This window comes from Choloepus didactylus, chromosome 21, assembly GCF_015220235.1.
Source record: "Choloepus didactylus isolate mChoDid1 chromosome 21, mChoDid1.pri, whole genome shotgun sequence".
Classification (NCBI taxonomy): Eukaryota; Metazoa; Chordata; class Mammalia; order Pilosa; family Megalonychidae; genus Choloepus; species Choloepus didactylus.
In genome coordinates, this window is record NC_051327.1 from 44,717,667 (window position 1) to 44,739,916 (window position 22,250).

Below are 22,250 nucleotides of genomic sequence, written 5' to 3' on the forward strand. Positions count from 1 at the left end.
TACATCTTTTAGTTTTATATGTTTGTACTATGACATCAACTCATTTTATTGCAAATAACACTTGTGATGGCTGCCTGGAATTTCACCAAGTAGATTGACCAGAATTTACTGTGTCCTTTTCTTGACTACTTAGGTGGGGTTTTCAGGTTGTGTGTTGTTACTCTGGCTTCCATAGCATGAGCATCAACTCACATAAGGCTTTTTCTTCATGTTGGATCATTTTGAGAGAGGTTTGTCCTTAAACCTTGGAGGACAAAGAGCTTGCCATGTCTAAGGCTGTTGAGACATAGTTTCAGGTCGCCTTGCCACAGGGGTGTGCACAGATCTTTACTGAGCATCTATTATGCTGACCACTATCCTGGGCTCAGGGGAAGCAGCTGCAACCAAGACTAAATCCCTGCCCTCATGAAGCTGGCATTCTGGCAAGGGAGACCGAGAGTAAACAAATATACAACAGAACATAATGGGCTACAAAGAAGAGTACAGCATGTTGGAAAAGGAGTTTGGACACATCATCCTACTTTGCTCCTGACAGTTGCCCTGGGAAGAGAAGAGAGAAGAATCAATAGTTTCATTTTACTGTGAGGAGCTCAACCAAATCTACATAGCTAGTGGGGGCTTGACCAGGACTAGAAATTTGTACTTCTGAGTCCACTGATCTTTCCCTCATCCTGCAGTGTCTTCATCAAGAGCCTGCTCTGCCTACTTCTTTTGGCAGTGTCATCTGCAGACCAGCCTGGGGCCCCGCAGTGCTTTACTGGTCAAGAACTGCCTGGGTCACCCATTCCAATCCCAGCTTTTAGGACAAGTGGCAGGAATCTCTTACTTGCTTGCATCTCTTGCTGCCAGAGGCAGACCACATTTTTTAAAAAATTTAATTGTATTGAGATTGTTCACATACCATACAATTATCCAAAGATCCAAAGTGCACAATCAGTTGCCCATGGTACTAACATACAGCTGTGCCTCCATCACTACAATTAATTTTTTTTAATTTTTAGAATATTTTCATTACTCCAGAAAAGAAATAAAGGTGAAAGAAAGAAAGAAAGAAAGAAAGAAAGAAAGAAAGAAAGAAAGAAAAAGAAAACTTAAATCCTCCCATACCCTTAACCACCCCCCCCTCCATTATTGACTCATAGTATTGGTAAAGTACATTTGTTACTGTTGATGAAAGAATGTTAAAATACTACTAACTGTAGTACATAGTTTGCAATAGGTATATTTTTTTCCCTATATACCCCTCTATTATTAACTTCTAGTTACAGTGTCATACATTTGTTCTAGTTCATGAAAGAGATTTCTAATATTTGTACAGTCAATCATGGACATTGTCCACCAAAAGATTCACTGTTTTATACATTCCCATCTTTTAACCTCCAACTTTCCTTCTGGTGACATACATGACTCTGAGCTTCCCCTTTCCACCACATTCACACACCATTCAGCACTGTTAGTTGTTCTCACAATGTGCTTACGTCACCTCTGCCCATTTAAAAACATTTAAGTTCAACCTAGTTGAATATTCTGCTCATGATAAGCAACTGCTCCCTATTCTTTAGCCTTGTTCCGTATCCTGGTAACTTATATTTCATGTTTATGAGTTTACACATTATAATTAGTTCATATCAGTGAGACCCCGCAATATTTGTCCTTCTGTGTCTGATTTATTTCACTCAATATAGTGCCCTCAAGGTTTCTTCATCAATCCATTTTTTGTATGATGGTTTTGTTCAGACACCATACATTACATCCTAAGTAAACAATCAATGGTTCCCTGTGTAGTCATGTACTTATGTATTCACCACCATCACCACTATCTATATGAGGACATTCCCATTTCTTCCACAAAGAAGGAGGAAGAGTCAAAGAAGATAGAGAGACAAAAGAAAAAGAAAAAAGAAAGAGGAAGAAAAACAAAACAAAAACATGACAACTAGGAAGCAACAAAAGGAAGATAGAATTAAACTAAAGTACAATAAAAGAGTCAGACAACATCACTAATGCCAAGAGTCCCATACCCTTCCCTTATGTCCCCCTCTTATAGGCATTTAGCTTTGGTATGTTGCCTTTGTTACATTAAAAGAAACATAATACAATGTTTCTGTTAACTATAGTATCTAGTTTGCATTCATTGTATTTTTTCCCCAGTACCATCCTATTTTTAACACCTTGCAGGGCTGACATTCATTTGTTCTCCCTCATGTAAAAACATATTTGTGTATTTTATCACAATTGTTGAGCACTCTAGGTTTCACTGAGTTATACACTACCAGTCTTTATCTTTCCTCTTTCCTTCTGGTGTCCCACATGCTCCTAACCTTCCTCTTTCAACCATACTCACAGTCATCTTTGTTCAGTGTACTTACATTGCTGTGCTACCATCACCCAAGATTGTGTTCCAAACCTCTCACTCCTGTCTTTCTCTATCTGTCTGTAGTGCTCCCTTTAGTATTTCCTGTAGCACAGGTATCTTATTCACAAACTCTCTCATTGTTTGTCAGAGAATATTTTAAATTCTCCCTCATATTTGAAAGACAGTTTTGTTGGATATAGGATTCTTGGTTGGTGGTTTTTCTCTTTCAGTATTTTAAATATATCACCCCACTTCCTTCTTGCCTCCATGGTTTCTACTGAGAAATCCATACATAGTCCTATCAAGATTCCTTTGTATGTGATGGATCACTTTTCTCTTGATGCTTTCAGGATTCTCTCTTTGTCTTTGATGTTTGATAATCTGATGATTAAGTGTCTTGGCGTAGGTTGATTCAGATTTAATCTGTTTGGGGTAGGCTGCACTTCTTGGATCTGTAATTTTATGTCTTTCATAAGAGATGGGAAATTTTCATTGATTATTTCCTCTATTATTCTTCTGCCCCTTTTCCCTTTTCTTCTCCTTCTAGGACACCTATGACATAACGTTCATGCATTTCATGTTGTCATTCAATTCCCTGAGATGTTGCTCATATTTTTCCATTCTTTTCTCTATCTGTTCTTTTGTATGTAGGATTTCAGGTGTTTTGTTCTCCAGTTCCTGAGTGTTTTCTTCTGCCTCTTAGATCTGGTTGTATGTCTCCATTGTGCTTTTCATCTCCTGTGTTGTGCCTTTTATTTCCACAGATTCTGCCAGTTGTTTTTCAAACTTTTGATTGCTACCTTATGTTCACCCAGTGTTTTCTTTAAAGCCTTCATTTCTTTAATTATATCTTCCCTGAACTCATTGATTTGGTTTTTTATTTGATTTAGCATATTTCTTTGAAAATCTTTAATAAATTGTTTCATTAAAGTGAAACAATATCTCAACTCTATCTTGATTGAGGTGTATGTTTGTTCCTTTGACTGGGCCATATCTTTGTTTTCCCTGGTGTAGATTGTAGTTTTCTGTTGTCTAGGCATCTGGTTTCCTTGGTTACCCCAATCAGATTTTCCCAGACCAGAATGGGTTCAGATCTCAGCTTGGGGTTATATTCAGTTTCAAGTCTCTCTGCGGGTGTGTCTTAGAGATTGACAGACTTTCCTGTGAGGCCTCTAGCTGCTGTGCTTTTCCTAAACTGCCCAGCAGGTGGCACCTGTCAGCCTATGGCTCCCAACTGGTGTAAGGAGGTGTGGCCCCTTTAGTTTCTGTTTCGGCTGTTTCTCCTGCGGCCCTGGGGTCCAGTCCTGAAGGAAAGGCCGTCACTAGAGCAGGACCCCACCTCCGTCCTTGCAGGGAGGATGCACCCCCTAGGGAGTTTTCATCTGCATGTGAATAGCTCCTTTGTGTCTCTGACACTGTTATCTCCACCCCTGTCTGGGTCAGAGCGCTGCAAACTAAAAATGGCTGAGGCTCTCTCCACTAAGCCACTCACGTTGAGAGAGAGAAAAGGGGACCGAAAGCCCCCCTTTTAGAACCAGGACACAGCCCTCCAGTTTCACTCATCGGCCAGAGGTAACACCTGGTCTTCTGGTCTCCCCCTCCCAGGACACATGAGTCTTCTGGTTCTTTAAGGTCAGTCATCACTACAAACCTCTGTCTGCTTGTTGGGGGGGTTGTAGCAGTCCACATTTGTTAATTAAACCCCAGTTGGAGCTGGGCTGAGCCATATACACTTGCTCAGAGAGTGTTGCTTTCTACCACAGTGAAGTTTTGCAGCTCAACCTGCCATGGGGGAAGGGGGCTCCAGGCACAGTTCCACAGTTTTTGCTTAACAGATTTTATGCTGTGATCTTGCCCCCTCTCTCAGGCCATGTCTTTTTTTTTAATTCAGTTTTATTGAAATATATTCACATACCATACAATCATCCGTGGTATACAATCATCTGTTCACAGTATGATCATATAGTTATGCATTCATCACCACAATCTATTTCCGAACATTTTCCTTACATCAGAATCAGGATAAAAATTTAAAAAAAGAGAAGTAAAAAAGTAAAAAAAAGAAGACCCAAACCACCCCCTCTATTTGTTGTTTAGTGTTTATCCTCATTTTTCTACTCATCCATCCATACACTAGATAAAGGGAGTGTGATCTACAAGGTTTTCACAATCAGACTGTCACCCCTTGTAATCTACATTATTATATAATTGTCTTCAGGAGTCCAGACTACTGGGTTGGATTTTGGTAGTTTCAGGTATTTACTTCTAGCTATTCCAATACATTAAAACCTAAGAGGTATTATCTATATAGTGCATAAGAATGTCCACCAGAATGACCTCTTGACCCCATTTTAAATCTCTCAGCCACTGAAACTATTTCATTTCATTTTGCATCCCCCTTTTGGTCAAGAAGATAGTCTCAATCCTATGACGCCGGGTCCAGATTCATCCCGGGGAGTCATATCCTGCATTGCCAGGGAGATTTACACCCCTGGGAGTCAGGTCCCATGTAGCAGGGAGGGCAGCGAGTTCACCTGCTGAGGTGGCTCAATTAGAGAGAGAGAGGGCCACATCTGAGCAACAAAGAGGTACTCAGGGGGAGACTCTTAGGCACAATTATATGCAAGTTTAGCCTCTCCTTTGCAGTAACGAACTTCATAAGGGCAAGTCCCATGATCGAGGGCTCGGCACGTCAAACCACCAGTCCCAATGTTTGTGACAACATCAACACCAGTCCAGGTGAGGAAGTCCAACATTTCTGCACCTTCCCCCAGCTCCTTGGGGCGGGGTGGGGGGAGGCTGTAATATATTTTTTATTCTCTGCCCAAATTACTTTGGGATGTGTCACTATTTCACTCTAACCTATACTAACCCACCGTATCTCACTTCCTATTCAAAGTTCCACGTAATTGTGGTGTTTGAACAAACCGACTGTAGAGTTATACTGTTTAGAAAATATAGATCCTGCACCAAATAGACATCTCTTCCCTTAGTCTCACATGGAAGTTAAAGTTTTAAAACACAGTTTCGACCTTTACCCTTTGGCCCAGTTTGCCCTAGTTTTAACCAGATCTGCTTCATTCATATCACTAATTGAAGTCTGGCAGGTCACGTTTTTTTTTTTTTTTTTTTTTTTGATTTTATATTTTTTTATTTTGCCCTAGAGCACTTTCTTGTTCAGATTCTAAAAGTTGTGTATTTTTTTTTAAATTAAATTCAGTTTTATTGAAATACATTCACACAGCATACAATCATCCATGATATACAATCCACTGTCCACAGTATGATAACATAGTTATACGTTCATCACCACAATCTACCTCTGAACATTTTCCTTACATCAGAAAGAACCAGAACAAGAATAAAAAATAAAAGTGAAAAAAAACACCCAAATCATCCCCCCATCCCACCCCATTTGTCCTTTAGTTTTTATCCCCATTCCTCCACTCATCCATACATTAGAGAAAGGGGGTGTGATCCACAAGGTCTTCACAATCACACTGTCACCCCTTGTAATCTACATTATTATATAATTGTCTTCAGGAGTCCAGACTGCTGGGTTGGAGTTTGGTAGTTTCAGGTATTTACTTCTAGCTATTCCAATACATTAAAGCCTAAGAGGTGTTATCTATATAGTGCATAAGAATGTACACCAGAGTGACCTCTTGACTCCGTTTGGAATCTCTCAGCCACTGAAACTATTTCGTCTCATTTTGCATCCCCCTTTTGGTCAAGAAGATACCCTCAGTCCCACGATGCTGGGTCCAGATTCATCCCCGGGAGTCATACTCTGTGTTGCCAGGGAGATTTACACCCCTGGGAGTTGGGTCCCACGTAGGGGGGAGGGCAGCGAGTTCACCTGTCAAGATGGCTCAGTTAGAGAGAGAGTGGGCCACATCTGAGCAACAAAGAGGTACTCAGGGGGAGACTCTTAGGCACAATTATATGCAAGTTTAGCCTCTCCTTTGCAGTAACGAACTTCATAAGGGCAAGTCCCATGATCGAGGGCTCGGCACGTCAAACCACCAGTCCCAATGTTTGTGACAACATCAACACCAGTCCAGGTGAGGAAGTCCAACATTTCTGCACCTTCCCCCAGCTCCTTGGGGTGGGGTGGGGGGAGGCTGTAATATATTTTTTATTCTCTGCCCAAATTACTTTGGGATGTGTCACTATTTCACTCTAACCTATACTAACCCACCGTATCTCACTTCCTATTCAAAGTTCCACGTAATTGTGGTGTTTGAACAAACCAACTGTAGAGTTATACTGTTTAGAAAATATAGATCCTGCACCAAATAGACATCTCTTCCCTTGGTCTCACATGGAAGTTAAAGTTTTAAAACACAGTTTCGACCTTTACCCTTTGGCCCGGTTTGCCCTAGTTTTAACCAGATCTGCTTCATTCATATCACTAATTGAAGTCTGGCAGTCCACGTATTTTTAAAGCTCTTCCCTGGAATGTCTGAGCAGTTGGCAGCTCCCTCATATGAGCTTATATTTGCCAGAAGAGCACGAACAATTTCTACAGTTTTCTGTCAGTGGCCTTTCAATTGGAAGGGCCTCAGAATCCTTTTCCACAACTTGAGCCGAAATCAGGTCACATTGTTAGCTCTCAGTAATGGTGATTTTGTCACCAGGGACATTTGAGAAGGTCTGGAGACATTTTTGGATGTCACAACTTGGTGGTGGGGGGTGGGTGTATTAGTTAGGGTTCTCTAGGGAAAGGGAATCAATGAGAGAACTATGAATATAAGATTTATTAAAGTGTCTCACACTCTTGTGGGTATGCATGAGTCCAAATTCCATAGGGCAGGCAGCAAACTGGCAACTCCAATGAAGATGTTCAACGAACTCCTCAGGGAACAAACTGGCAACTTCGGCGAACTCCTCAGGAAATGCTTCACTGGGCAGCCGAAGAAGTGAAGGTCCTCTGTCTGTCTTGCTTATAAGTCTTCAACTGATTAATTGGATTAAATCCAGCCAATTGCATTCTCTCATTGTGGAAGACACGCCCTTCCTTGACATCATCAGTCACAGCTGCAGTCAATTGACTAATGATTTAATAAACCAGTCTCCTGGTTTATTAACCAGCCACAAACATCCTCACAGCAATGGTTAGGCCAGTGCTTGCTTGACTAGACAGCCAGGTACCATCACCTGGCCAAGTTGACGCATGAACCTAACCATCACAGTGGACGTCTTGTATCTTGTGGGTGGAGGCCAGGGATCTGCTAAACATCCTACAATGCACAGGGCAGCCCCCAACAATTGGGAATTACCCAGCCCCAAATTTTAGTCATGCTGCAGTTGAGAAATCTTGGCTTCTAAGCACAGAATTGGAAGAGGTACCTTTTTGATAATGTTTGAGAGGTGAAAAAGGGTAGGATGGAGAAAATAAAAAAGAGAGGGGGTAATGGTTAGGAGCAAGGGTTTTGGCACCAAATAGCCCAGGGCTTGAAGGGGCCCTGTTCCCATTATTAATCTCTCTGAGCTCCACTTCCCTCATCTCTAAATTGGAATGATACTGGGGCTACTTCCCAGGATTTTATGCATGGCAGGTGCTGAGTGTGGTGCCTGGGACATATGCAGTGAGTAATTGGCTCCATAAATGGTATCTATTATTATTATTAGCTGTTAGGAAAAAGCAGAGCAAGAAAAAGAGAAAGAGAAAATTATACTTTGGACAAGCAATTTACAGGGCAAGTGGAGCTAACATGTAAAACCTTATGAAAATAACTTTTATTGATTGTTCTCCTCTCCATAAAAGTTCTAAAATGACACTTTCATCTGACTGTAGAACAGATCCCTGATCACTGTAGAAATTATGGAAACTATAATCAAGTACAAAGAATGGAACCTAAAGCAGGGACTCAAACAGATGTCTGTACAGCAATGTTTAGAGCAGTATTATTCATAATAGCCAAAAGGTAGAAACAACCCAAGGATCCATTAACTGAGAAATGGAGCAACAAAATGTGGTATATAAACACAATGGAATATTATTCAGCCGTAAGAAAGGATGAAGTTTTGAGACATACTGCACCATGGAAAAACCTTGAAAACAATTATGCTCCGTGAAATAAGCATGAGGGCAAATGTTGTGTGATATCACTTACAGGAGATGACTAGAAATAGCAAATCACAGAGACAGAAAGTAGACTAGAGGTAACTGGGGGATGGGAGGAGAGAGAGAGGGTGAATATATTTTTGGACAAAAAGTAAGGAACCTATAATTACACACATCCTTGACTCACAAGCACCCAGAGACCACCGTTTCTTCCCAAATGTTCTGGGGTATTTCACACCAGGCATTTTCCTACATGTAGTCCAGGTGTGGTGAGCTTGCCTTGGGACCCTTAGCCCTGGCCCTTTGCCCATCTTGAGACCCCCACTCAGCATGTTATCGAGTCCTCCCAAAGAGATCCAACTCCACGATGCATCACCAGGAAGGCAGAATTCTACTAAAGATCTTGTGGAAGATGCTGCAGAAAGCTATACAAATCCCCATCAGTGCTGTTCTTTTCCTCAAGGTTCCCTCTTGCTGCCTGCTGTCCATCTCTTCTCTCTCTTTCTCCATCTTTTCCACCCTCAGATTTCAAACAAATCCCAGCTGGCAAAACCAAAGCCTGGTGGTTCTCTGAACCTCTCCCCACCCGGCCAGAAAGGAGCTGGTCCCTCCAACCCGAGCTGTCCAGCACAGTGTTCACCTAAAAACAGCTCTCTTCCTGCAAGATGGAGGGGTGGTCCTGCCATTGGGGGGACAAAAAATTTATGTTTCTTGAGTGTCGATTATGTGCCAGACACTGTCCTCAGCCCTTCCCATGCGAAACTCAGCTAATCCTCCCAGCAGACAGAGGTACTGTTAGTATCTCCATTTTACAAAGGATGGAATGGAGAGTAAGCCACATGCCCAGAGCTCCCCAGCAGGTTAGCACACTCAGGATTCAGCCCCAGCTGGTGCCCTGGACCGCTGACCATGGCGGCTCCTGCTCCGTGGGTGTGTGAGTTGTGGCAGACAGAGGTGGTTGCTGACATCGATGACCCTGCCCCTCATGCTGACTCCCAGAGTCCTGACTTGTTCAGAAGCAAAGATCAGCCCCCGGTGGAAGCCAGTCATGGTGATCCCATTTGCCTTTGCCAGACACCCATTGTCCAGGCTCCCTTGCAGCTAGAGGTGAGACCCACTGCCGGCCAGCAAGATGTCAAGAGGATGTCTGCTTGGGCGGCTTCTGGAAAGGGCGATTAGCTGCCCCCTCATGGCCCTGAAGTTGCTGCTGGTGACAACGGCAAAGGGGACATAAGGAAAGAGCCAGAACTCTTGACAACATCCTTGAGCCATCACTGTGACCTGGGATCACCTGCATCCTGACTTTTTGTTGAGTAAATAATTAATGTCCTTATGTTTTAAGTAGGGTGACCAACTATCAACTGTCCCACATTTAGCACTCAAAGTCCCTAGGCCAAAACCACTATTAATCCAATGTTCTGTGCTTGCAGCTGAAGACATCCTCACTGATACACATGTGGATATGTGCATTTTTAATAAAAGTAGGATCAGCACATACATACAGAGGCCCTGCTTGTTGAGAGCATTACAGCATGAGGACTTTCGAATGTCATTAAAGAGGACCGTTCAAAAATGATTTAAAGAGTTCATGCAAAGCTCTTTTGAAGCATGGCTGATGGGACTTCAGATAAGCCTCATTAGCCCAGTTCTCTGCATGCTTGGTGCCGAACCCTGGAATTCAAACCCTGCCTCTGCCAGTTCTTTCCAGAGAGAAAAGCTATCACTAAAAACTTGATTAATGCATTAATGTCATTCTGAGTCCCAGCCTCTCATGCTGGGACAATGGGGAAAATCAGTCATTTTACCAGCTTTGGGCCGGGAGAGGTGATCAGGAATAATGGGGCTGCTTTACAAAATTTCCTTAAAAATAGCATGGTCTCGGGGCATAGCAACTTAAGTTGCAGCCTAATGGAAACCCAGCAGAGAGCACACTGTGAAGGCAGAAGCAGATTGCCAGAGGAAAGCACTGACTTCATAGCATGATGTTTACTTGTCTCCTCTTGTAAAAATTGTGGATGCCATGGAATTTGGGGGATGAGTGAGAGAAGAAGTACCAACTGATCTTCTTGGGGTTCAGAACCTGGATCTAGTTCAAGCCCCACTACAAACCTCTGTGACCATGGGCAAGTCTCTAGCCCTCTCTGGGCCTCAGTCTCCCCATGTATGGAAAGAGGGCTTCCGGCTACCCTCAACCCCGTTCAATTAGCACCTGAAGGAAATAACATGTTTTAGACCCACCTGACTAGGGTGCAAATCTCAGTTCCAGTAGTTACAGGCTCTGTGATTTGGGCAAGCCCTTCCACAGCTCTAGGACTCAGTGCGTCATCTGATAGGAAGGAATAATACTTCCCCCTTGGGGTCATAGAGAGAATTAAATACGATCACATGGGTAGAGCATGCAAGCCCAGTGCTGTGCACATGGTAAGTACAAAGAAGAGCCCAGTTCTGTCCACCCCTGTTCCCCAAGTAAGGAGCTGAGCGCTCGGCTGAGTCAGCCAACAGATACTGCTTTGACATCTTAGCCAACGTTCTGCATCAAAGGATGAGTCGCACCTTCCCCAGCTATCTCAATTTCCTCAAACCAAATGGTGCTGAGATGATGAACGCATGTGTTTGTTTAGCTTTCACTGGACTAATGAGGCTGAATGATGTATCCGGGGAAGAATAGGTGTTGAAAAGTCTCCAGGGACCCCCTGAGCTCAGCCATTTCTCAGCGTCATCCTAGGGACCAAGGGGCCAAAGAAGCGCTGGCCAGTGGGCTCAGGTGGCACATCCATGAAAGCAGCGCCTTCATGATGCATCACAGAAGGCCACACTGTTCTCGCTCCATGGTGCACTGACGGTCCGTGACAACCAACGGTCACCTGCTCCATCCACAACGGCCTCTCCCTTCATTATAACCAGGGGCCCACTTCCCTGGGCCTGATGCTCTGTTCCCAAAAGAATGCCACATCCCAAAGCAGCATGGGCTCTCCTGTCTCTGTGCCTTTCTAGGTTGGCTTAATTTTGATTCTTCTTAAAAACAAAATTGCTAACACTGAAAATTCGCTGAGTTGAACACCTGAGCCCTTTCCTGTGTGTACGTAATATGTCGATTAAAAGTTTACATGAAAAAACTACCAACCATACTGTTCGGTTTTATTTTAGACTTCAAAGGGTATTTTTAGTCTTTTTTAATTACCCAAGTAAATACGGTCTCACCATAAGAAAGTTAAACAATACAGAAGTATAATATTAGCTGGCATTTACTGAATGCTTTCCTCCTATTGGTACCAGGCTATGGGCTAAGCATTTTTTTTTTTTTTAAACAAACTGTGTCCTTTAATTCTCACAGCAACTCAATGAGATAAATACTAATATTATCATCCAAGGACATAAAATAAGTGACAGGAATTTGACCCAGGCAGTCAGAGCTCAGCACCCATGCTCTCAACTGGAAATGTGAAAATCCCATGTGGTTGTTGGAGTTCAGGGAAGACAAAGTTCAGAGTAGTCTGGGGCAAGGAGTCTTAAAATGAGGTATCACTTATAGGAGGAGTACAACCTGGACTGTCAGAAAGAAGGGCACCAGGCACTCAGGCAGAGGGGACAACTCAGGCAAACACAGACTGAGAAATGGGTGTGGTGTCCCCACATATGTGTGATAGTGGAGAGTCCAAACTGGGACATGTTGGTAATGGGTTATGAAGGAAGGACTTTGACATGGGAGCCATTGTAGGTTCTAGAGTGAGAGCATGGCACAGTAAAGTGTTTATGAAAGCCATTTTGGAAAGAAGTAGCTTTTCCAGAGAAAGAGATAGTGATCAGTCTGTACACACCAAGGACAAAGAGCATTCTCATTTTGAACTTTCTATTCATGGCATTCAAAAGATGTGTTCGCCCATGAACCTTCAGCAGGGGTTGACAGACTACGACCCAAGGGCCAAATCATCTGCTGCCTGCTTTGGTACATCCTAGAAGCCAAGAATGGTTTTTACATTTTTAAATGGTTGGAAAAAATAAAAGAAGTAGTAGTATTTCCTTGACACATGAAAATTATATGAAATTCAAAGTTCAGTGTCTAAATAAAGTTGTATCGGAACACAGCCAGGCCCATTCATTTGTGTATCGTCAATGGCTACTTTTGTGCAGCAAAGGCTGAGTTGAGTAGGTGCAACACAGACGACATGACTTGTGAAACCGAAAATATTTACAGAAAAAGTTTGCCGGCTCCTGATCTTCAGAAAGAGCCACAGGAAGTAATTAGAGGCTAATGAAATTGCTAGACCTGCAAGAGCCCTAGCCTTGTATGGCTGAAAAGACTGAGGCCCAGAGAGGAGAATATTGTTCATTGAGTCATTGATTTGCTGAGTCATTGGCTAAATTGATCATCCAGAAACCTCTTATTGAGAGTCCCCTGTGTGCCAAGCTTCCTGACTCAGTTTTCACTTCCAAGAGACACCACGACTCTAGGCAAGCTTCCAAGGCCACATGCCCCAAACAGCCGCCCCTCTGCTTTGACTGAGGGTCCGGAGCCAGCTTTCTGTGCTGGGCTCCGTCGGGAAATTGGGCTGTGTCCAGCGGATACAGGGCTCGCCAACAGATTTCCTGTAGGGGCTGGCTAATGCAATCCGGCAGTTTTCTGAGACCATATTTGTCCTTCGGTGCATCCTCCGCTCCACTGAAGGAGATACTAAGTATTGTGATTTCATTGCTTAGTCTTGTTTTCTATTTTTTCCCCTCTCCAGATTCTCCCCAAGATAGTGCCTAAACTGAGACATATAAATCCTCCCCTTGGATGGCTCAGTGAACTACACACTGGAAAGGGCTCTGACTGTGGTTTCCCAAGGACCCTGGCAGGGTTAACCAGAAATAAAGATGTGAATGAAGATTAAGCTCCAAACAGGTTCACCTGAAAGAGATTAAGAGGGAGAAGGGGATGGAGAGGGGGAGAGGGGGAGAGGGGGAGAGCAGAGGAGAGGAAAGAAAACAATATGGATGTCCAAGAATAGGACATTGGTCACATCCACAGTTTTCCAACCCTACGAGCCATTACAAAGTTGTTGCCGGCTGGACTGGAGGGGTCCCTTGAGAAAATATGTCCAATATAGAATGAGTGAGGTAAGATGCTGAGAAGACAGGGCTGCCAGATTTAGCAAATAAAAATACAGAGTGCCTAATTAAATGTGAATTTCAGATAATCGAGTAATTTTTTTTAGTGTTATGTCTCACGTAATATGTGGGAGATACTTATACTAAAAAAGTATTCATTGCTTATCTGAAATTCAAATTTAACTGGACGTCCTGTATTTTATCCAGTAACTCTATAAGAGGATGGGGGCCAGATTTTCAGTATCAGCCTCATTTTCTAAGTAGACATTAGCCTAGGGGCCTGTTCTGTGCTGGGGGAGGAGGAAAGTTTCACAAGCTGGGATTCTTAGAATAAGAGCAGTATTTTCTTAGCCCTATCCCTCTCCATTCCTTCTGGGAAGACTTCTGTTGACAAGTTTCCAGTTATTTGAGAATTTGAGAAGGTAGCAGTGAAAGACTCCAAGAAGAAAGAGCAAAAATTTCCAACGAATTGATGGGAGTAGAAAATTGGGGGACAATGTGAAGAGCCTTGAAAACATTTAAACCCCTTAGTCTAGTGTTCCCATTTACATGATTTTATCCTGAGGAGATAATTAAGAATGTCATAAAGATTTAGCTACAATTCTGTGCAACACAGCCGTGTTTGTAATAGGAAAACTCTGGAAAAAACCTAAATGTCCAAAATAGGCCACTGATTAAACAAATTATGGTACATATGCAAATGGAATTCTACAATGGCATTAAAACTGATGCTACAGAAGGGATGTCATTGATGATGCGAGAGAATAAAGCATACAAAAATTAGTTATGATCCAATTGTATAAAATACATATGCATCATAAAAAGAGAGGAAGACTCCATTAAAAATGGTTATTTTGAAGGAATTTTTATTTCCTTTGTTTGCTTCTCTGTATTTTTTAACTTTCTTTTATAATAAGTATGTATTACCTGGATGATTTTTAAAGCTTTTTTTTTAATTGCCACAGATCACCTTTTACCTTGGAGGCCAAAGTGGCTGTTCCTGGGTCACCCTGGCTTTAGCAGAAGCCCATTGTTTCTTCAGCCTTATCTCTAGCCACAGAGCCCAGGGTCCAGGCTGGCAGCCTATCTGCATCCCTGTGTGAATTTTGACCCTGAATCCTTCAAACATTTGCCCAATTATTCCCCCTGCTCAGAACACTTTTGTCCCAGACTAATTCCCACACAGCCTTCTAGACAGCCCCAGCTCTCCCTCTGGACCCTTCCGGATGTTCTCTGCTGGGTCACGCCTCTTCCTTCACACTTATGAGACCCCATCTCCTCCTCCTGGTAATCATCTTTGCACTGTCTTTGTCCCTAAGTAGACTGTGACCTCTTTAAGAGACTTTGCCTTTTTCCTCCGTGATTCGAGCCCATCATCCTGTGCTGACCCATTGCAGTAAATATTTGATGAAGGAAGGCAGGCAAGCTGGCTGGCAGGCGGGGAGCACATACAGTCCTAGACTTTTATAGAAACAAGGCCTAAAGACTGCAAGTGCAGGTGGAAAATTTTCAAATCCCATGATAGAGGCTCCAAGAGGGCAACAGCGTCTATCAAAGGCAGTGAGTCACCCCTGGAGAAATCCAATTAAACATCCACAATTCAGGTGACACTGCTTTGCATTTTGCTATCAATACTGGTTCTATTCTGAGCTTTCTCAGTACTCGGGCCTTCCTGCGCCTTCCGTTCTGTGTTACCTGCCACGAGGTGCTGCCGGTACAATGTCTCCTCTCCCAAAACTTCCCTCCCCACTGCTGATCTCATGCTGATACTAACGAAAGCTAACAGTCATTTGATCACTTACTGCTGATCAAGAACTGGGCTCAGCACCATCTCATCTAATCCTCACAATCTATAGGGTAAGCATTATCATTCTCCACTTTAGAGAAGGCCCAGAGAGGTTAAATAACTTGCTCAAGATCACACAGCTGGCAAGGGGTAGAGGCAGGACTTGAAAGAAGCCACTCTGACTCCACAGCCCTGAGCAGTGCCACTCCAGCAGACTACCTGGTTATGCCTCCCAGATACAGCAACCTTTTCACTTCTGCCCCCACACTTGGCCCTATCCCTGCAGTCAGGGGCCTTTTAAAATACTCCCAACCAGTGGCAGTTCCAAGGTTTTTTGGGGGGTGGGGGGCCCTACCCCATAATTTCCATTAGCCATCAAAGTCACCTCAACATTTAAAACATGTTCTTTGAGATGGAAAAGAGACATTTTCCCCAATTTTATGGGAAGTATAAATGAAAACATCAGTAGAAAACCATGCTGGGCGTTTCGGATGCTCTGTGCCTTGCACTCTCAGTAAAAACGTGTGCCTCTACTGCAAATGCAGCTTTAAGATAAATCCTCTGATCCCTCTTTGTGACCAGATTGCTGGCCCTAAGCCCCTCCTATATAGGAAATCTAAAGCTGTCAGTCCTTTCAACTGAGCATCTAAAGATCGAGGGGAAAACTCTTAGAAACACAATCTGCAAGCCCCAAGCCCTAGGGAAGACTCCCTCCTCTTTGCCCCTTCCATTCCTGTTTAGTGTATGGTCTGGGCCAAACAGACCACTCTCAGCTTAGCTCTGCTTCTGCCAAAACCCAGAACACCCTGCTCTGAAGCCATAAGCTGTCTATAATCACCACCCACAATCTCCATTAGACGCACCACACCAGCAGAAGCAGATGAGCTTTTGATAATAAATAAATTAACATTTAAATCAGCTTCATGTTTATTCGGCACCTTCAATTAGTGGCCTTCTTCGTATGGAAGCACCACAAAGCAGGCATCCTCTGCTGGGAGTGGGGGAAGGGGGTGGAAGCCTTGCTTTGTATCATCTGCCCATCTCCATGGTGTAAATACTCTCACCCTCATGAATTTCAGGCTACCAAGTGCCTTACGAGTTTCCTGAAAATTTAACAATTCACTCTCATGAGCTGGCACCAGCACCCCGCTGACAGAATCAGCAGGTGGGCAAATTTGGGGGTGCCCTTTCAACATTCCTTAACTATTTATTCAACATTTACTTAGAAGAGAAGCTGATCATTGTGCAGGGAAAAGATTGCTAGTGCAAATGATGATGATGATGATGATGATTTTAGCTACTGTTTATTCAGAATTTACTGTGTGCTAGGCACCAAGTGCTTTATACAGACACGTTAATTAATCCTCATAACAACCCTTTGAGTAGGTACTGGGAGAGATCATCTCTCTTTTATAGCTGAAGATCCTGTAGCTCAGAGAGGTTAGGTGGGTCAACCAGAATCACACAGCTAGTTATGGTGGGGCCAGGATTCTATCCCAAATCACTTGCCTTGGGGGTCCACATTAAGGCAGTGAGGAGCCTGTCTTACGTTCTTCCAAGCAATTTCAGCTCTGACACCAATTCTTCATGACCTTCTTCAAAAACACCAAAAATCAAGGCTATAATAGGACTCACACTACTTAGGAGGCCGTTTAGAGACCATCTATTAGTAATCACATATAGTCCTTGTTGAGGGGGTGGGGGAGGAGTGCTCTTATGTCTATAAAGGACAAAAGTTGGAACTTTTGGTTACCCAGCATCCAAACCCTCGTTTGGGGGTAATCATTCACTGGGTCAGTCCTCATTTAAGAAGCCAAAGAAGGGAGGACACCCCTCTTCTCCAGGCTCAGCCAATTAGAATTGCTTGCCCAAGACTTTGATCTCTGAGCTGATGACTCAGACACAAAAGGATGGTGAGGTTAGATCCACAGTGTCCAGCAAGGATGGTGGTCGCATCCTGGCCGGACTGGTTCTGTGGCCAACCTCTGGAACCCTCTTGCTTCCTGCCCATTTTCTGAGCTGTCCCTTTGGAATTCCCTTGGTTCTTTGAGGACCCCCTCTAGATTTCCAGTAAATGCCTTCATTGTTTGAGACAGGCAGACTTGATTTCTGTTGCTTGCAGTCAAGAACTCAAACTGAGACAGCCTTCTCTCCCAAGGTGCTCATCAGAGAGCTTCTGCCAGCCAATCAAGTCCTCTCTCTGAGAGAAGTCTTGATGGGAAACAATTTTCTCCATCTTACATCACTCTAGTGAGTATGTAGCACCTCTCTAGATGGTTATGGGTTGGACTGACCCTTCATTTAGTTCTGAACAGAAAAATATTCAGTAAGATGATATTAAAAAGGATTTATAAGATTTGAGCTGGTGCTAGATGTTTTGGGGGGAGGGTTTAAGGAAGGAGGAATTTGCTCTTTGTAAAAGAAGTGGGACTGTCGGGAAGTGTGGGTAATTCAAGAGAAGGCATCTTAGTAAGTCTCACTAGAAGTGAAAAGAACAGAATGAGACTAAAGACATGACTGTTAAAGAAGCAGCAGTCACTCATTAGCCAGGATGCAGGAATGTTTGGTCATTTTTGAGATTTGGACAATGTTCATGTCTTTGTCAGCTTTCAAACATGCTTGTGGAGTAGCTTTATTTGTGTCTGGATCTATCACAGTCTCAGAATGGCCTTGTCTGATGCTGGTGATCTGTAAAATAGTTTATGTTCAACAGGAGAACACCTCAGCCTAGCTGTGCCAGGCCAGCTCGGCTACCAAGGACTGCTTTTCTCCTTAAGTAATCTGTAAATTTCTCCAATTAAAAAAAAAAAAAAGGAATCTATAGACTTCCTTGTCTCCCCATAAATAAGTAAAAAGTCCTTGACCGTGGGGACCAGAGCTGTTCATCTTTGCCCCCCTGCTGCGACCAGCACAGTGGCTCAAACACAACACGTGCTTTGTGAGTACTTGTTGGACTAAATTATGGGCACAGGGAGCTGTGTGGGAATTGGCATCATTATTGGCATGTCAAAGCATATTTTCAAATTTTAAAAACATGACTCATACAAATATGGAATGGATACTTGTCAAAAAATTATTTAACCATTTAATGAGGGAGCCAGTAAGACAGTAAAGCTTGTTCCAAGAGCATTTAAGGAAATGGATTCATGGGCAATTTTTTTTAAAGATTCTTAGAATAAGATTGTCAGGTTAGACACAAAGCTGGCTAACATCCCACAGGGCAATAAAACCATAACTTTCAGGGTTACCTTTTCTACTAGACCGAAATCTACACATGAACTCCAATTGCATAGTGTCTGTGCTGTAATCAAATAGTACATAAAAAAGTGAAATACATGTTCATTCTCCCAGGGTTAGGGATCGAATCATGTCCCCACAAAAGGCATGTTCAAGTTCCATTCCCTGGTCTTATGGGTGTGAACCCATTTGTAAATAGGAACTTTGAAGATGTTATTCATTAAGGTGTGCCCAAACTCGATAAAGGGGGCCTTAATTCAATGGCACGAAGTCCTTATCAATAGCAAAGGAAATTGGTCACAGAGAAGAGAAGACACAAGGAGCAGCTGGAAGTCGAATCCTGAAGAGAAAGGAGAAGATATCACCACGTACATCGCCACGTGACAGAAAAGCCAAGGAACCCCAAAGATCGTTGGCCTGGGGAGGAAGCAAGCCTTCAATCTACCCCCTCTGAAACCATGAGAATAAATTCCTGTTGCTAAACCAACCTATTGTATGGTGTTTGTTTTAATAGCTAGGAAACTAAAACACCCATATAATTAAACAGTCCTTGAGCAGGCCTGTTAAACAATGCCTCAGTACAGCATTGCAAGGACCTGTCAGCCCCACCACCTTACCTTATTGCCAATTTTTAGATAATTTTATTAAAAAAAAAAACAACCACCATGGTCCCTCTACTCTTATTTATCCAATATTTTTTCTTCAAATTTGTTAACTTTTTTGTTTGTTTTTGTTGTTCTTGTTTTTGTTTATCTTTAGAAAAGCTCTGGTCAGTTTTATTAAAGGCAAGTTGTACATGATTTACTTTTTGGCCTGTATTCTGACATGCTTCTAATGATATCAGTATCGTATCACCTGGATCAATGATAGCCAACGTGCCCACTCTAGTATATTTTCCAGACACTGTGCCTAATTCCATATTATTGCTACTGTAGTGATGTACACCAGTTTTGGCCAACATGGCATAGTGCTTGATTTCAGATTTCCTCCAGGCTGGGCAGTTGTTGGCAAGGATGACCAGTTTTACTTTGCCTTGCCTGATTTTCTTCAGAGTCTGCTTGAACCCTGGTAGGTACTTTACACTTTTCATTAAGAGTTGGAGCCTGGAGATGATCAACTTCAGTGACTTTTTCATCTTCTTTGCAGCCAGTATCTCCCTGCCTTTGCTGTGGGACAGCCTCTAACCAAGAGCAGCTGCTAAGATGGCCAGGGAGCCAAACATTCACTTTTTGTATAAAATGTTTTCATATAAAACTTTTTTAAAGCACCATATTGGAAAACCTAAAAGATGTGAAAATGAATTCTTAATTATTATTTTTCCCAATACCACCTAAAATCATCCCAGAGTGTGCCACACTTTGGGAAAACCCAGACCAACTGAGTCACCTAAGGTCACTCAGCCAAGATTCTTGACTCCAAGTCCTGTGCTCTTTCAGCTACAACATGGATCCCTTGACTATGCTGAGTTTCTGGTTAACTGTGTCAGGACAGCCAGCTAAGAGGAACTGAAAGTTTCTCAAGATGGCTCAAAATGTTATTGAAGGGAAAACCAGAGAGATAGCAAACAGCAGATGGCCGGAGAGCTGATCCCTCCAGGTAGTTAATGGTGCCACATAGTAGAGTCTCCCTGAGTTTCATCGCCAGAGCTCACCCAGTACTGAAACAAGCTTTCTCCAATTGTTCTAGGATCTGGTGGGGTTTTCTTCCATAACAGATCAAGGCCAGCTCTAGCAGGCCTAAAAGTCAGCATGAATTCTTGGAGACATGGAACAGCAGTGGATAATCACCATTTTCAAAGGGGAAGTAGGACACAAAACTCCAAGCTAAGGGCCTTTTAATGGTCCAGTATATGTCACCAAACCCCATTTGAGGAATTTTCATATGAAGCCAAAAAGTCAGTTATATTGGTGCTTTATAAAGTGTTACTTTCAAAAGAAAATTTAAATCTACTTATATAAATGGTCAACTTTTGTCTTACGTTGAACTCTAGCTCCAAAAATCTTTTGTAGATTGCAGAAAGACTTAGCCAAGAATTCTCATGGTTAACAGATATACGATATGAAGTGATGGGCTCTATACTAAATTCTGTCCATGTATTATTTCATTTAATCCCTGCTTCAAGCCTATGAAATGTGAACTGTAATTCCACTAGTTATACAGTTGAGGAACCTGAGGCTTAAAGCTCACACAGTTGAGATGTGCCATCATCAAAATGGCGGCATAAGAAATCCCCAGAAATGTTTCCCCATTAGAGACAGCTAAATAAAAAGGCAGATTCAGCTCACTTGGAACTCTGGAGGATGATATAGACTGGATAAAGACTCCACAAATGCTAAATTGAAGGAAAAATAAACTCACACATACAAAAATAGGGGTGGGAGAGCAGCATGGACCTGCTAGTCCACACCCCTTGCTTGGTCCTGGGTGAATTAAGAGATGCACCAGCGGCACTGCTCCAGCTTGGGACTCTCCTGCCATGGTCGGGACCACAGAGCCACCCACAACAGCAACTTAGAGTCTCAGGAACATTCAGGCACAGGGACCCAAGGCCACATAGAGCCACATAGAGCCAAGGCAGGTCAGCATGCATGAGCATATGAAGCAGTCCCCTGAAATCAGAATGATCCACAGCAGAACTGTTGGCAAGCTGTGCACACTTCCAGCCCTGTCCTTAATTGCAGATGCACCTAAGGAAAAAAAAAATTGGGTGTTTTGAGCACTGACCACATCTGGCTCCATGAGTTAGGATACCCTAATGTGGAAGTTACCAGCTGCAGAAAAGCCACGTGAACCTCTTTATTTTTTTTTTTATCTTCATTTTATTGAGATATATTCACATACCACGCAGTCATACAAAACAAATAGTACTTTCGATTGTTTACAGTACTGTTACATAGTTGTACATTCATGACCTAAATCAATCCCTGACACCTTCATTAGCACACACACAAAAATAACAAGAATAATAATTAGAGTGAAAAAGAGCAATTGAAGTAAAAAAGAACACTGGGTACCTTTGTCTGTTTGTTTCCTTCCCCTATTTTTCTACTCATCCATCCATAAACTAGACAAAGTGGAGTGTGGTCCTTATGGCTTTCCCAATCCCATTGTCACCCCTCATAAGCTACATTTTTATACAACTGTCTTCGAGATTCATGGGTTCTGGGTTGTAGTTTGATAGTTTCAGGTATCCACCACCAGCTACCTCAATTCTTTAGAACCTAAAAAGGGTTGTCTAAAGTGTGCGTAAGAGTGCCCACCAGAGTGACCTCTCGGCTCCTTTTGGAATCTCTCTGCCACTGAAGCTTATTTCATTTCCTTTCACATCCCCCTTTTGGTCAAGAAGATGTTCTCTGTCCCACGATGCCGGGTCTACATTCCTCCCCGGGAGTCATATTCCACGTTGCCAGGGAGATTCACTCCCCTGGGTGAACGTGAACCTCTTTAAGGCAGGGCAGATCCAGGGCTGATAGGTGGAGTGAAAAGGTGGCCCAAATCATAAATGTTGTGGATGAAAATCTGTGTAAATAAAACAAAGAGAACAGCCTGGGACTCCCAAGGGAAGGAAAGAGGAAAGGAAATCCTCTCCTGGAAGGGAAACAGTTGCACATAATAGGGTCATCTTAACAATCACTGCATAGGCCCAGGGCAAGAGTCAGGTGCAGAAAGACCTGAGAAAACCCCAACTGCTAAACACGAGTTGCTCTAAA

The 22,250-nt window shown here is 42.9% G+C and overlaps 1 protein-coding gene across 1 annotated transcript in view; it reads right to left on the reverse strand.

Moving 5' to 3' along the window:
- The window catches only part of BMERB1 (bMERB domain containing 1), a 158,013-nt gene that overhangs the window by 13,927 nt on the left and 121,836 nt on the right, over positions 1-22,250 (reverse strand). The gene's annotated exons all lie outside the window — the stretch shown is intronic.